Consider the following 16512-nt stretch of genomic DNA (forward strand, 5'->3'; position numbering starts at 1 on the left):
AGTTCAAGAAGGTATTGTTTTGGGTCATGTCATCTCAAAAAAGGGAATTGAGGTTGATAAAGCAAACGTTGAGCTTATTTCTAAATTGCCTCCACCTTCAATGGTGAGAGAGGTTCGCTCATTTTGAGGTCATGCCGGCTTTTATCGCCGTTTCATCAAAGACTTTAGCAAGATTGCTAGACCTTTGTGCAATTTTCTTGCCAAGGAAACACCATTTATCTTTGATCAAGCATGCCTTAATGCTTTTCATAAATTGAGTGACTTGTTGTCATCTGCTCCTATTATGCAACCTCCCAATTAGTCATTACCGTTTGAAATAATGTGTGATGCTTCTGATTATGCCATAGGAGCAGTTTTGGGGCAAAGGGTAGGTAAACTTCCATACGCCGTATACTATGCAAGCAAGACCCTCTCAGGAGCTCAATTGAATTACTCCACCACCGAAAATGAATTATTTGCTGTAATGTATGCTCTTGATAAATTTCGGTCCTACCTCTTTGGGCCAAAAGTCATTGTCTATTCTAATCATGCTGCTCTGAGGCATCTTTTGACAAAGAAAGAAACAAAGCCTCGTTTGATAAGATGGATTTTGCTTCTTCAAGAATTTGATTTTGAAATCAAAGATAAGAAAGGCACCGAAAATGTGGTTGCTGATCATCTTTCAAGATCAGTAGTAGAATCTTCCCCGAGCCCACCAATTCATGATTTATTTCCAGATGAACAGCTGTTCCAAGTCTCTAATGGGCAAAAGCCTTGGTTTGTTGATATTGTGAATTTTCTCACAATTAGCAAACTCCCGACTAATTGGTCAAAGTAAGCAAATAAGCGTTTCTTTGCCAACATCCGGAATTACTATTGGGAATATCCTATTTTGTTTCGATATTGTCCAGATCAAATTGTGAGAAGATGTATTCCAAAGCGTGAAATTCTAAGTGTCCTTGTGTTTTGCCGTACCCTTGCATGCGGTGGGCATTTTAGTGTGAAGAAGAACGCCTTGAAGGTGCTTCAAAGTGGGCTATTTTGGCCCACCATCCATAGAGATGCCTACAATTTTTGCAAGGAGTGTGAGAGATGTCTAAAAATGGGATCAATGTCGAGAAGAGATATGATGCCCTTGATAAATATTCTTATTGTTGAAATCTTTGATATTTGGGGCATTGATTTCATGGGTCCCTTTCCTATGTCTTATGGATATCAATACATTTTGCTTGCCGTTGACTATATTTCTAAGTGGGTGGAGGCTTGTGCTACCAAAACCAATTACTACTCTGTGGTTGTTCAATTCATTAAATCCAACATTTTCAATCATTTTGGTATGCCAAGAGCAATGATTAGTCATGGAGGAAAGTATTTTTGTAATCAATTCTTAAGGAATTTATTTCTTAAATACTCCGTTACTTATAAAGTCGCCACTTCCTACCATCTTTAAACAAGTGGGCAAGTAGAAGTGTCAAACCGGGAAATTAAACATATTTTTAAGAAAATGGTTAACACAACCCAGAAGGATTCATCACGCAAGTTGAATGACGCTTTGTGGGCTTACCGAACGACATATAAGACTCCCATTGGCATGTCTCCTTATAGACTTGTTTATGGAAAACCTTGCCATCTTCCCGTTGAACTAGAACACAAAGCTATGTGGGCAATTAAAAAGCTCAATCTTGACCTTGACAAAGCCGGAGAGAACTGATTTCTCCAATTGAGTGAGTTGGAATAGTTGAGACACAATACCTATGATAATGCCAAACTCTACAAAGAGTGGACTAAGGTTTTCCATGACAAACACATTGTGAAGAAATCTTTTGAGCCTAGTCAAAAAGCTTGGCTTTTCAACTCTAGGTTAAAACTCTTTCCTGGAAAGTTACGAACCAAATGGGAAGGTCCGTATGAGATCATTTCTGTTGCGCCGCATGGGGTGGTTGAAATTCAAAGTTTAAAGAATGATAACACATTCAAGGTAAATGGGCAAAGGTTGAAACCTTACATTGAGGGAGAAGTTTTTCAAAGGCATATGGAAGCTGCCCTTTTGGTAGATCCAATTTATGAAGAGATGTAGTGATGCACTCAATGTTTTCAATGAGAAGTTCAAATTTTTGCTTATTTTTAGCTGTTCGATCGATCTTGGAATAGGTTCGATCGATCGAACATCATCTCTGCATCCAATCATCTCTCAGTTTCATCGAACGAGAATTTCCTGCATATTTCAACTCTCTGTGTATCGTTCGAACTTTCTCTTCGATTGATCTGAATATTTCAAAATCGATCCAGTTTCCCTTGGATAGATCGAAGTTCTATACTTAGAAAATTTTTGGATCTCTGCATTTTTCATCTCTCTGTGTATCGTTCGAAGCTGTATGCAGACTTTCAGGTTTGGATCGATCGAGATTCGACTCGATCTTTGTTAGATCGATCAGGATTTTTCTGAAAAAAAAAAAAATTCGATCTTTCAAAGCAACATTCCGTCTAGCTAGAGACGTTAAACTTAGCAATCCTTGTCCATATCCTTCCATGCAATTTACCTTTATTGTACTTATTTTCTAAAAAAAAAATCCCTTTACTATTGTACCCTTATGTGTAGTCATGCATACTTTCATGCTTCCATCTCTTTCATATTATGTTATATTGCCTTAGAATGCATGATTTGATTATTCTTATCCCATTTGTTATTTGATGTGAATTTACTAGTGTGGTTATGCTCAGCCAGCTCAGGAGCGTGATAGGCCCGCGCCTAAATATGCACATATGGCAGTAGACCATGAGTTGGTGTTCGACACAGACTTTTTCTCCAGATCGCTGCTGACCCGATCAGCTTACCACGACATTATTCAAAGGGGCCTTGCAGCTATTCTTGCCCCATTTACAGAGCCAGTCTGCCCGCGGCTGGTACGGTTGTTCTTCCAGAACCTCTGACTGTCCCTGCGTACCACAGCAGAGCTGGTCACTACCATAGATGGCCATCAGATCACTATCACTATGGACTCGCTAGCCCGCTCTTGCCATTGTCCACACAGATGCCCTTTGGAGCTACAGGAGCTATATCCGAGGCTATACAGGCCTTCTTATGCCGACATGACAGTATTTTTTACAGGTCACCAGGCCGATGGCGAGACTTTCGCCACTCGCACATTCTTTCCGGATGACCTATGGTTCTTCGATTCCATTCTCTTTCGGAATATATATATGGCCAGGCACAAGATCCAGCGGAGAGGAGACTTTCTGACAGCCTTCTACGCATTCTACAGAGGCCACTAGGTGTCTATTCCCGCGCTCATCTAGAGTTTAATGAGGAAGCTATTTGACGAGTATATCAGCAAGGAGAAGCCTAGACGGGCTAAGTCTCTCCCATTCAGCCACCTCATCACGCAGATTTTGATCTACCAGTGCTACCCTATTCATCCTCGGGAGCACCCTGAGAGAGGTTCCTATCACTTCTTGAAGAAGGACTGGGACGAGAGCTACAATGCTATCATTATTAGACTACAGGACCATATAGTAATGGCTGCAAAGGAGCTAGAGGCTGAGGAGGCAGAGGCAGTAGCTCAGGTAGCAGCAACAGATCCCACAGTGGACGATGTACCAGTCGATCTAGCTGCCGAGCATATAGACATCGATTTGGAGTGACCTACAGATGACACAGAGCAGCACTCTCTAGGGTCGCCCATTCACGAGCAGGAGCAGACTCAGGATTTTCATTCTTCTGACTCTTCTATACCTGAAGCTCCAGATCAGACCCCCGGCTTTGGAGTACACCTGCAGACTCTTGAGGATGCTGTTGTTGCTATACGAGCTGATCTTACGGCCCACAGAGCTGATTTTGCTACTTTCCGTACGGATGTCGCGACTATGTTCTGAGATCTATCCAGAGATATCCGCGGAGCCCGACCTGCCCGTCCTGCCTCATTTTCCTAAGATTCCAGTTTCTTCTATCTGTTCATAATCCTTCTCTACTATTGATACTTTACTTTTGTCATTGTATAGTACTATTATTTTTACAGCCAGTCTGTCGGCTTAGATCTTTTGATGTTCCAGTACTTTATTTTCTATTTATGCATGCTTTTATTATGGATGTCATATATTATATTCTCATATCTGTATGTTTGACTCCATTAGGTGCATCACAGTGACTTCAGTGAGAGAGTGCTACCCGATTTTCAGGACCACCCTTATACATCTCTCATCTCTTTATCTGTTTATCACATTTACACTTACATGTCCACTATGCACTGATTATCCTATTTTGTTATTTGATGAGTTTATCCAAGTGCCATCTTTTCAAGACTACAGTTAATCCCAAGTTTGGGGGGGCCATGCCACCCACTTTGGATACTTCAGTCCCGATCATTCTTGCTTAGTTGCACTGGTATACTCTTTCATTTGTTCTCTTTGTATATTGAGGACATTGTGCCATTTAAGTTTGGGGGAATGGTGCTTTGCGGTGTTAGTTTTAAATTCAAAATGTTGAGCATGACTTGTGTATTTGAGGGATATTTCTATGATTGGTCCATATCTAGCTATGATTTTGATCTTTTGAGGACTATATTGCTTAAAATTTAAAAATTGCTTGACTTGAGAGTCCAATACTTCTTGTATGCCTTGTGGATGCCATTTAGGAGTAAATTTTTTTGAAAGATTGATATCTTGCTTGCATTTGTGATCCACATCATCTTGATTTTGTGATTGTTTTGAGATTCATTCTAGGATTCTACACTAGTACCGGGGCACACTACCATTCATTTGTGGGGTACATGCTTTGTTGATTATTGAATTGGTTATATCCCAATTGAGCTAGTAGTGCATTGAAAGCTTTCATTCTTGATAAAGGTGGATAACAACCCCTTTTCACTAATTAGCCGGGATTCTAGCCTCATCAAGCACTGAACTTCTCGCGCTGAAAAGTGAAGGGCCCAAACTCTAGGTTAATAATTGTTCAAAAAAAAAAAAGAGCAAAAGTAAAAGCAATAAAAAAAGTAAGGACTTCTCCCAAAAGGTGAGAAGTGGGAAATGATTAGATGACGGTTGTTTTGATTTCTAGCCTAGTTGATTTGAGCTTATAAGTCTGTAGGGGTATTTGAATGCCTAATGCCCTAAAACCGTCTGGTTTGGGAGTCATTGACCTAACACTCGACCTCATGAATCACTAGAAAGTTTAATAGATCACTACATTGTACCATGCTTCCATCTTTGATCCTAAAATAAAAAAAAATAAAATAAAATAATCGAGTGAAAAAAATAAGCGCACCTAAAACAATAAAGCTTTAATAAAATGTTTACTTTTTGTCTTGATGATCGGTACTAGATTTGTGTGCTAGTTTGAGGGTAATGATGTGATCATTTCTAGTTAGCTAAGATAGCAACATATTTGATGCCGGTCCACTCAAAAGGATTCTAGAGTTGTTTTGATTTGCATGATCATTTTCTTGATGTGTGGAGGACCATACTTGCTTGCTTAATGTTGAGATCTTGGGAGATTGCTTGGAAATGTTTGAAAAATTGCATACTTGAGGTAGTTTTCTCCCAATGCTTGTTTGCAATATTGGTACCTCTTTTGAAAGAATGAGTTTAATGTTTGTGGGTATCATTTTTGGAAACCCTCACGAGACTTCACTCGTCCACTAGGGGTAACCTAGGGGTTTAAAAGGCTTGTTGCATATGCTAAGTGCAATCGTGTTCCCTACGAAAGTGGCGTTATCCATTTATTGTTTTCTAGATTCATACTTGTATAGTTGTTCATTTTATTCCTTTACTTTCTAGTTCATTGCTAGGGATTAGCAATATTTAAGTTTGAGGGTGTGATGAGCACTGAAAAGTGCGTATTTAAACCCCTTAAGCATAGGTATTCTAGTACATTTATCTATCTTACTTTACCGTTTTAGATTGATTTTGTATTATTTTCATTTTCAGGCACTTATCCCGAAAATAAGATAACTCAGCCAAATAAGAGCTTAATTGAAGCAATTCTGGGATAAATCAAAGAAAGGAGCCAAGTGGAAGCAAAAGAAAGAAAAAGGTGGAAATCAACATCTTCGATCGATCTTAGATCAAAGTTCGATCGATCCAACATGATCGATCTCAGCATTTCAAGATGGATCAGAGCCATGATGACATTTTCATAGATTTCAAAAGTTTAATCGATCCAACACCATTCTTTGATCGATCGAACTGCTTTGTCCTTATCCAAATGATTGATCTTATCTAGTTGTACCACCCTACTAACCACTTTTGTCCTTTTCCCAAAAATATCTTCAAAATATATCAGATTTGTCTTTATCCAAAAAGTGCCACCAATGAAGATCAATCCAGCCTAAGTTCGATAGATCTCAGCCATGTTCGATCGATCCAAGTCTAAGGTTCGATCGATCGAACTTCCTCCAGTGCGAAAAATTTAAATTTCCAGCTCATTGAAAGTTGTCCTTTATCCAATCATTGGGGAATATTGTGTGCACGACCTCAGCTCATTTTGGGTGTCATTTGACCTACTTATATAAGAATAAGGATTGTTTTTGACAATGGGGAGCCAATATCATATCATATTATCTCTTGGAGAGCAAGCTTAGAGGAGGAAGAGGAGGCTAGAGACATAAAGGGGGGAGTTCTTCATCAACAAGGAGCAGATTTCTTCCATGGAGTTAGCCCTTGAGGGTTGGAGCAACATCACCATGAGTGGCCAGACATCCTCTTGGGGCTAGAGTTAGCCCCAAGCATACTTTCTATATCTTAATCTTGTGTTTTACTGAGGGATTAGTGTTGTAATTAATGTTTTGACACTTTGATATATATATATATATATATATATATCTTGATTGTTCAATGATTTATGTGGTTAAATGCTTTCAATTGATCATTTCATTCTATCCATATGTCTATGTATGTTAGAATAGATGTTTATATGTTTGTCTCTAGATTTTGTTTTATTAATGCACACTCTCTAAGCTTGTGGTAGGACAACGACCACCGCCACCACTTATAAAACAATCAATACAACAATTATATTTGCCTAAGCCATCCCCTACCTCACTTTGAGAAGAATCTCAAATCCCCACCGAAACGGAACCGCTCCAAATCCGACGATACTTCGAGGTTATGTTGGGGACAACGAAGGGAACAACAATCCTTCATGAAGCAACACCAAAATCCCAACTTGAACTCAAAACCCGAATTCAAAAATGGTTGGAACTGGCTTTTAATAAGGGGGAAAGGATCGCCTCACCAAGGCCTACAATAAACAATAAGGTACTACGGCAAAATTCAAGATAAAAGAAGGTTAATTTGAGAGAAGAAGGGTAACAGCCCCTTGGGGGCTAAAGAACAGGTCTAGAACCGTGGGAGAAGAAGAGGAAAATTATGTTTTAAATTTTCAGATCCCCTATTTATAAAAAATCCCAAAAAGTGCTCTGCATGGTCCGAAAAAGTGGAATTTGCACAGACGCGCTCAAACGATAAAACACTATGAACAAAAAAGAACCGAAATGAAAAAAAAAAAAAAAAAAAAAAAAGAATAACGGAAGAAACAGTGTCGAAAACTGAGTCCCGTACAGAGAGATATGCCCCGAACAAATTCGGCAACAACCGGAATCGAAAACCCTAAAACTGGGAAAACGTTCGCAAGGAAATACTAAGAGTACACGACTCGACGAAATGTGAAAATGAATCCCGTACGAGGATCCAGACTCAAAATAAGGCATCTTACAATAACTTTCGTTAATTGCACAAGCCACCCTCTGATCGGTTGATCAACTATACATCAACCTTCGCAATAGCACGAATCATTGTAAAATAGGGCTATTGGTCGGGTAAGTCGAACCACTGGGACTGCGCTAATCTATGGCAACCTAAGTGTCTAGAGTCATTTTAGAGTGATAAGGTGTAATAAAGAGTTGTTGATTGGTTTGTCACTAAGCTAGAAATGTAAAGATGCATAAAATAATAAATGGAAGGAGATTAAAAGGAGTGAAACTTAGGTGGAGAGGACTAGGGAAATGAATCCACCACACACCTCATAAACATGCTAGCTTGCAATTAACTTGGGGAGCTACTTATGTAAATGACCATGATATGTAGAGATGCATGATAACTACACTATCTCCAAGAAGTTCATACAATCAAGAGCTAAGTATAAACCATCTAAGTATAATCCCCTAGGAATGGCCTATCAAATCCCTTACTTTGTATGGTAAATGCACATGTAATCAAAGACTAAGTATAATCCATCCATGGTTGGTATGAACCATTTACTTAATTACATTAAACTAGGGGTGTAGTATGGTTCATCGTTCCTAGGAATGGACTATCAAAACCTTCACAAGACATGCCAAGAAAACCATTTCATAAACTCATCTCCATTCCCACTATGAAGATGCAAGCTATAAAATCATGAGAGAATATAACCTAAAACAAGATGATAAAACTCAACATAATCATTAATAGAATTTAAGATCCATTACAACATGTGTAGAGCTCTAGCTTATGAAAAATACCACATACATACTTCATTCCCCAAATTAAGAACAAAACTAGAGTATGCTTACAAGGGAGGCTTCATCACCTCCCTAGAAGAAGAGTTAGTTACCCATTGGAGCCTTAGAATGAAGAAGAAGCTTGAACTCCATCTCCAATTTTCGAGCTTCCCTTTGTTAGCTTGAAGAACTCTCTTTCCTTGCTCTCTTCTCTCTCCTCTATCTTCCCAAAATGAAGCATACCAAATGTGTGGCCTTTGGTAGCCTTTTATTCTCCAACAAAACCCTCTCTTCCTCCAAGGAACACCTCCAACCACTTCATAAAGAAGGAAGATGGCATTGAGGAAACCAATGTGCAAGTGGCTGAAAATGAGCCATTTCCGAGTGCAATCTGCCTGATTTTCGAGCACTCGAAAAGTGGTCTCGAGCACTCTAAATTAGTGTAATGTGCAACATGCTCTTCTTGCTCAACGCTGACCTACTTTGGTAAAACTACTATAACTTTGTACCCCGAACTCCGAATAATGATCTGTTTGAAGATTTGGAGAGCTGATTTAGTGCTTTAAATACTTCATGTTTTGATAAAGACCCAATTCTCAAGTCTGGTTGGTCGAAAATGGGGAGAAAGGCAGTACTTCAGTGCTGCCAGGCAGTTCTGTGCACCTCTGTTAAGAAGATCATAACTCTCTGCTCCGAACTCCGAATGATAAACTGCTTGAAGATTTGGAAAGCTGATTCAGAGATCTAAATCTTTCATGTTATGATGGAAGTCCAGTTCTTGATTTTGCTAGGTCGAAAATGGTGACAAAAGTCAGGATCACTGCTGCCAGAAATTCAGAAATGGCATTCTTTTTGTTCAAAATTCCACAAGGCATCATTTTTGCTTCCTTTTTGCACTTTAACCTGAAAATGCATAAAAACATGCAAATGGAGTTAATCTACATAAAATAATCAATTAATGGACTTTGTTAATGTCATTTAGGGCGCTTGAATATACAGTATTCAGCGCTTATCACACCCCCAAACTTACATTTTGCTAGTCCCTTAGCAAAACCAAAATGCAAAGCTCAATGGAATGAAAACATGGGAATGCTATTACAAAAATATTCACCATGGCAAAGATAAACATAAACATAGCTCAAATACAACTTGAAACAGATAAAGAGCTGGAGACGGGATCATTGGGAAGACTACCTTGCATATATGAAGCATTGATACAAAAAATGGGAAAAACCATTTCAACATGCATGCATCAACATCATAGTCCATATAAATAATTCAATTGTCATCTCTTAAATGGAAATAACTCAAACTCCAGTGAAAGTGAATTGAATCCTCAAGATGCGGCTTTTACTTTCTTTTCCAATTCCAAGGCACAAGTTTTCAAATCAATGAATTCCCCTTTACATGAAGTCCCTAAGGCATGATTTTATTTTCAAGACAACTTTTGTTGCCTGTTAACAATTTATTGCAACTCATAAGCGAAACATAGAATGGTTGTGCAATGCTAAAGTCCCTTAAGCTTTCTAACCAACCTATGTAGCAAGCGTTAGGCCAACAACTCCCAAACCAGACGGCTTTAGGGTGTTAAGTGTAGAGACACTCCAAAGGGCTTAATAGCTCAAGTTGGAAAGGCTACGAACTCTAGCTAACCATGTTTATTACAATTTTTTTTTTTTTTGAATGACCGTGCAATGTTTAAGTCCTTTAAGCTTTCTAACCAACCCTCGTAGCAAGCGTTAGGCCAACAACTCCCAAACCAGACGGCTTTAGGGTGTTAAGTGTAGAGACACTCCAAAGGGCTTAATAGCTCGAGTTAGAAAGGCTACGAACGTCAACTGGTCATCATTTTTTTTTTTTTTTTTTTTTGATATTTAAATCATGCCAAAGATATTCATCTATCAGGTTCATCAAATCAGATTAACTAGGCCAAGGTCAAGGTTGATCAAGTTGCATGCCTCACAGTTAAGTTTCCAATGTGCATCTGTGCATTGTGAAGCTTATAAGAGTGTAAATCCAGCAAGAATCTAATTGAAACATTTATACAGACTAATTTGAATCTACATGATCATTTCAACTCAAATTTTTCTTTATTTTCAAAAATTTCAATTGCTTCTATACACAAGGTATTAAACATATGTTTCATCTCCGACAAGTGTCAAGTTATACTATCATTGCTTAGCAAAAATTATGAAACCAAAAATATGCCAAGAATGCTTTGATGCACCCCCAAACTTAAACTACACAGTGTCCTCAATGTGGGACATGGATGTAAGTTAGAGACAAAAATGACAAAGAGTATAAAAAGGAACAACAATACCCAGGGGGAGGAAACGGCATTTTGATACAAAAACCCCCAAACGTGAATTGGACTGCGCAACCTGGAGAGCATCACGAAGAACAAAAAGAAACAACCACAAACAGTATTAATAGCACAAGCATAAATACAGAAAAAGAATGTACCGAAAGTTAACAGAACAGAAAGAATTTGCATTGCAAAAAGAGTTTTCATGATTACAAAAAGAGCTGGACAGGGATCAGGTCGACTAGAGCAACCTATACATAGCAAATTCTTATAGTTCAAAAGGAAAACAAAAGATACAAGAGAAATAGTTACATATGAAACAAAAAGATAAGGTCCACACTCGCAACAAGCTATGGTCCAGAGGGTAAACGGGCGAGGATGGAATGGAGGAGAGATTGAGTCTTACGCCGTTCAGCGGAAGCCAAACGACGGTCCTCAGCGGCGATACGGCGGTCTTCAGCAGTAAGACGACGATCTTCTTCAGCACGTGAAGAAGTCTCACACAGAGTCTGAGTGCACACGGACAAAGAATTCTCAAAGCGATCCAGGCGCTCATGAATACCGACAAAGCTAGCCCGGAGGAAAGCCTGGTCCTGGTGAGAGTCGACCGGAGGCTCTACCCTTGCAGCGGCGGCTGCGGTGGAAGCATCCGCAGAAGGAAGAGGAGGTGGAGCGTGGATTAACAGGGGGGCAGCAGGCTGAGGGGTACTAGAATGGCTAAGAACATTGATCCACTGGCGCTGGGTAAAAATTTTAATCTTTTCGCCTTTTGGTTCATGGGGAGGAACAATGAAACCCTTGTGCTGAAGGAGCCGAGTGATGAAAAACGGCAACGGCAATTTCTGATTTTCAACTCGCGGAACCCGTGCATTATGAGCGTCATGCCAAAACTTCATAAATGTGGTCCAAATGAGCTCTGGGATGGAGAACCATTGGCCTTGGTCCATGGCATATAAGGCTTGCAAAAGGAGGCCTCTACGCTCGGTGCTATGCACCAAAAGGCAGACATTGTGCTTGAAGACAGTGTCAATGAACCAGAGGTGTTCCGGAAGATTGGTTTTGCGGATAAAAGACCGGGGCCTGGTAGGATCGTCAACAGGGCAAAGGGTAGCGACAATCTGCTCCACAGTTAATGTATCCGGCTCCTCATATAAAGGGAGATTTTCACGATTGACAATGTCATCGGGGCACTCAATGGGGCAACCAGAAACCTGAATGATGTCAGTCATAGTGAAAGCATAGGTGGTGCCATCAATGGATGTAATGAGAGAAATGGGTGGCTCTTCAGGGCATCGGAGATTCTGATAGAAGAGGCGCACTACACGGGGGTAGGCAACCCTGGCAAGGGGCGCGCAAATGTGCTGCAGACGCCGGTTAGTCAATTCGGCTACAGCCCACGAAGTTGTGGGTAGAATATCAAAAGCATCCGTGAGTGGAAAAGAAAGCTCGTAGTTGAGTTGTTTGTGATCCCAAGGATCACGTGGTCGTTCACGATTGATAGTACGGGCACCCGCAGAGGGTCTAAGAGGGCGAGAAGGACCGGCACGAGACATTTAGAGAGGTGGACTTGGTTGAGGAATTTGAGCGAACACCTGGCGTGCACCACAAAAAGGAGAAGGTAAAAATGAGTGGGATGGATGATGAAACCCAAAAATTTTGGCAAGAAAACAAGGTATATCATAGAGCAATCATCAAAAACATTCAACACAACCTCCACAATGCATCCCCACACTCCTTATAATGGAAATAAAGACAAAGAAATTAGGAGAAAAGGAAGCTCACATACCTTGAGAAGAAAAAGAAGAAAGGAGGTGCCTGGATGGTGAGTAATGTGGGGTGGTGAGTAATGGAGGGATGGAGGTTGGGGTAGCCGGGAGTTAAGAGGAAGAGAAGGTGGTGGTTGTGGGTTAAGTTGAAGGTTGGGGATGAGGTGAAGGTGGGGGTTGGTTGTGGGTGGTGGTGACTTGGATTTAAAAGAGGAGGAGGGCGTGAGTATGTGGGGTGAGGTGGGTTGTAAAATAGATAGGAAGTGGGCTTGGTTCGAGTGCTCGAAGCTGGACTTCGAGCACTCGAAATGGGGTCAGTGAGTTGGACGCATGGGTTTGAGAGGTCGAGCATTTGCGAGCACTCGAAGCTTGGCTTTGAGTGCTCGAAATTATTACAGAGAGGTGAGGTTGATGTTTGGTTTAGGTAGAGAGAGAAAGTTGGTTGCATGGTTGGCAAGCATGGTTGTGGGGTGTGCATGCGAGTTGGTTGCATGGTTTTTATGCATGCTGGGGTTGGTCTGTAGATGCCGAGAGGGTGGCATGAGAGAGTGAGGTTGGGTTGATGTGGTGTATGATGTTGATCGATGGTGGTATGGTGTGTGAGGGTGGTGAGCTTGATGGGGGGGATGGTTTGGTGGAGAGTGGAGAGGTGGGAGGTGATTGGAGGGTGACTGGTTGAGGGGCATGCATGCATGGGCTTGGAGCTGGATGCTGGAGGTTTTAGGTTGGTTGGCAAGGTTGAGGCTGGGTTGGTGAGGAGGTTGTGGGTGTTCATGCATGGCATGCATGAGGTGAGGAAGTGGGTTGGGGAATGCCGAGAGGTGTGTGTTTGGTGGTGTGGAGAAAGAGAAATGGTTGGTTTTGAGAAGTGGGATGGTGAGAAGGCTGCGTGGGTTGGCATGCATGCATGCATGGAGCTTGCATGCATGCATGGATGTGTTGGGTGGTGAAGGTGGTTAGTTTGGGTTGAGTGGCCGAGAGTGAGGGTGGTGGATGGTGGGTTGGTGAGGATGATGTCGGGATGGGGAGGTGGGGTTGAGGTGGAGTTGGTGTGGTGTGTTAGGTTGGAATGGGTTTGCATGGAAGATGGGCATGCAGGAGGCATGGTGTGCATGGTGTACATGCGTGGAGGTGGTGAGGTGAGTGGAGGGTGGCTGGTTGAGGGGCATGCATGCATGGGCTTACATGCATGCATGCAAGGTTGTGGGTTGATTGATTCGAGTGCTCGAACTGAGCCTGCGAGCACTCGAATTGAAGGCAGCCGAGAGAGGTTGTAAGATGGATGCAGGTTGGTGGTTTGTGGATGGAGGTCGAGCACTCGAAGCTTGGTCTTCGAGTGCTCGAAATTTGGGCAGTGAGTTGGGTTAAGAAACTTGGGCACTCGGAAGGGGGTTGGGATTGCTCGAAAGTAAGGCAGAGAGTTAGGGTCTTTAGGTGAGAGAATTTCGAGCACTCGAAGTTCAACTTCAAGGGCTCGAAGCCTGGACAGTGAGCTCCACTGATGAGTGCAAGTGAGTGCAAAGTTGCGAGCACTCTAACTTGGATATTGAATGCTCAAAATTAGGACAGTAAGCTAGAAAGGAGCACAGAAAGCTGGAATTTTGAGCATCATAGAGGTTGAATTTTTCATCTGACAGGGATGCATGGATGCATGCAAAATTGGTTTATTTTTATGCATGTATGAATGCAAAATTTAAACCTTACATTATGAGTGACCAACCGAGCACTTAGGCATACAACGGAACCATTTTTTTTTTTTTTTCTTTTGTTTTTTTTGAATCTCATACATGCATGCATGCAAAATTTAAACCTTAAAAATTTATTTATTTATTTATTTTGTATTCTTATGCATGCAGGAATCCATATGCATTGAATGCAAAGTTTTTCATCATGGATGTAGGCATGAATTTTTTTTTTTCTTAGGTATTGTGAATGCATGCAAAATTACTATGCATAGATAGACTGTGTATACATGATGCAATTTGCAATTTGCTGGATGCATTGGCTTGAAAGTTGAAATGTTGCATGGATGGAAAAATTGCAATTTTTCATGGAAATTTTTTTTTTTTTTTTTTTTTTTTTTTTTTTTTTTTTTTTTTTAGAACTTTGCAATTTCATTCTAATGTAATGCATGGATGATAAATTTCGAAAACTTTTCAACTTCTTTTTAATGCATGGACAATTTGGAAAAATTTTCAAACTGTAGCACCTTTCCAACGCATGGATGATTTTGAGAAACCATGATCCAACAATGCATTGAAGATAAGAGGCTATGCATGTGAGAGCCATGTCGAAAGTCCGAGAAAATTGCCTGATAGAGCCAAAAACTTCCGGGAATGAAAACAAGAATTAAGAAGGTCTAAGAAGCTAGTCTAAAAATGTGGAACACAACTTAAGATAGTTCCAGAGAAAGTTAAATTTTGGCATTTCTACACCGTTTCCCAAAAAATTTGCAAGGCATGAGCAATTTCAAAGAGACGGAAGCTTGGAAATTGAAAGAATTGCTTCCCTTGCTTTGCTAAATTTACTGTCGATAGCTAGACAAAGCTAGAGCAGGCACTAATCCTCATAAATTGGATCCGTCAAGAGGACTTCCTCAACTTTTCGGGTTAGGATGGTGCCGTCAATGCAAGGCTTAAGCCGTTGGCCATTTACCTTGAAGAGTGATCCACTTGCAGGATCATGAAGTTCGATTGCTCCATGAGGAAAGACGGTAGTGACAATGTATGGACCATCCCATCTTGACCGAAGTTTACCGGGAAAGAGTTTCAAGTGGGAATTGAAAAGCCAGACCTTTTGTCCCGGGGCAAAAGACTTCTTGATGATGTGTTTGTCATGAAAAGCTTTAGTCTTTACTTTGTAAATTTTTACGCTTTCATACGCGTCATTACGCAATTCCTCAAGTTCATTTAATTGCAATGCACGATTTGAGCCGGCTTGTTTGAGATCAAAATTGAACCTTTTTATGGCCCAATAAGCACGGTGCTCTAATTCTACCGGGAGATGACATGCTTTGCCAAAGATAAGTCGATATGGTGACATGCCAATGGGTGTCTTATAAGCTATCCGGTAAGCCCAAAGCGCATCGTTTAGCCTTACTGACCAATCTTTGCAGTCCGGTCTAACCGTTTTTTCCAAAATGTGCTTAATCTCCCGGTTAGAAATCTCTACTTGACCACTCGTTTGAGGGTGGTAAGGTGTAGCAACCTTATGAATGACGGAATACCTAGCAAGGACGGATTTTAGATAACGATTTCGAAAATGAGATCCGCCATCACTAATGATTGCTCGGGGCGTACCAAAACGACTAAAGATGTGAGACTGAATGAAATGGATCACGACTTTATGATCATCGGTTTTGGTAGCCTCGGCTTCAACCCATTTAGACACATAATCCACCGCTACAAGGATGTACTCATAGCCATAAGAAGATGGAAATGGTCCCATGAAGTCAATCCCCCACACATCAAAAATTTCAACAATTAAAATGTTGGTGAGGGGCATCATGTCTCTTCGGAACATGGATCCAAGTTTTTGACATCGTTCACACGATTTGCAAAAATTGTATGCATCCCGAAACAAGGTAGGCCAAAAGAACCCGCTTTGAAGAACTTTGTTAGCGGTCTTTTTGGCACTAAAATGGCCTCCACAAGCAAGAGTATGGCAAAAATTTAGAATGCTTGTGGCCTCGGTTTCAGGAATGCATCGCCGTATGATTTGGTCCGGGCAATACTTGAATAGTTCCGGATGTTCCCAAAAGAAATGCTTGACTTGGGAGAAAAACCGGTCCCTCTCTTGTTTGGACCAATGAGCTGGAATTTTGCCAACCGCAAGATAATTGACAATATCCGTAAACCATGGAAGAGTAGAATGTGAAACTTGAAGAAGTTGCTCATCCGGAAAGGAATCACGGATGGCTGCGAATTCTGAAGATTTCTCAATAAGTAAGCGAGAGAGATGATCGGCGACAACATTGTCGGTCCCTTTT

The sequence above is a fragment of the Cornus florida genome, unplaced genomic scaffold, assembly GCF_030987335.1.
Source record: "Cornus florida cultivar Cherokee Brave unplaced genomic scaffold, ASM3098733v1 CherokeeBrave_3.0.0_Hap2_Chr03, whole genome shotgun sequence".
Taxonomy (NCBI): Eukaryota; Viridiplantae; Streptophyta; class Magnoliopsida; order Cornales; family Cornaceae; genus Cornus; species Cornus florida.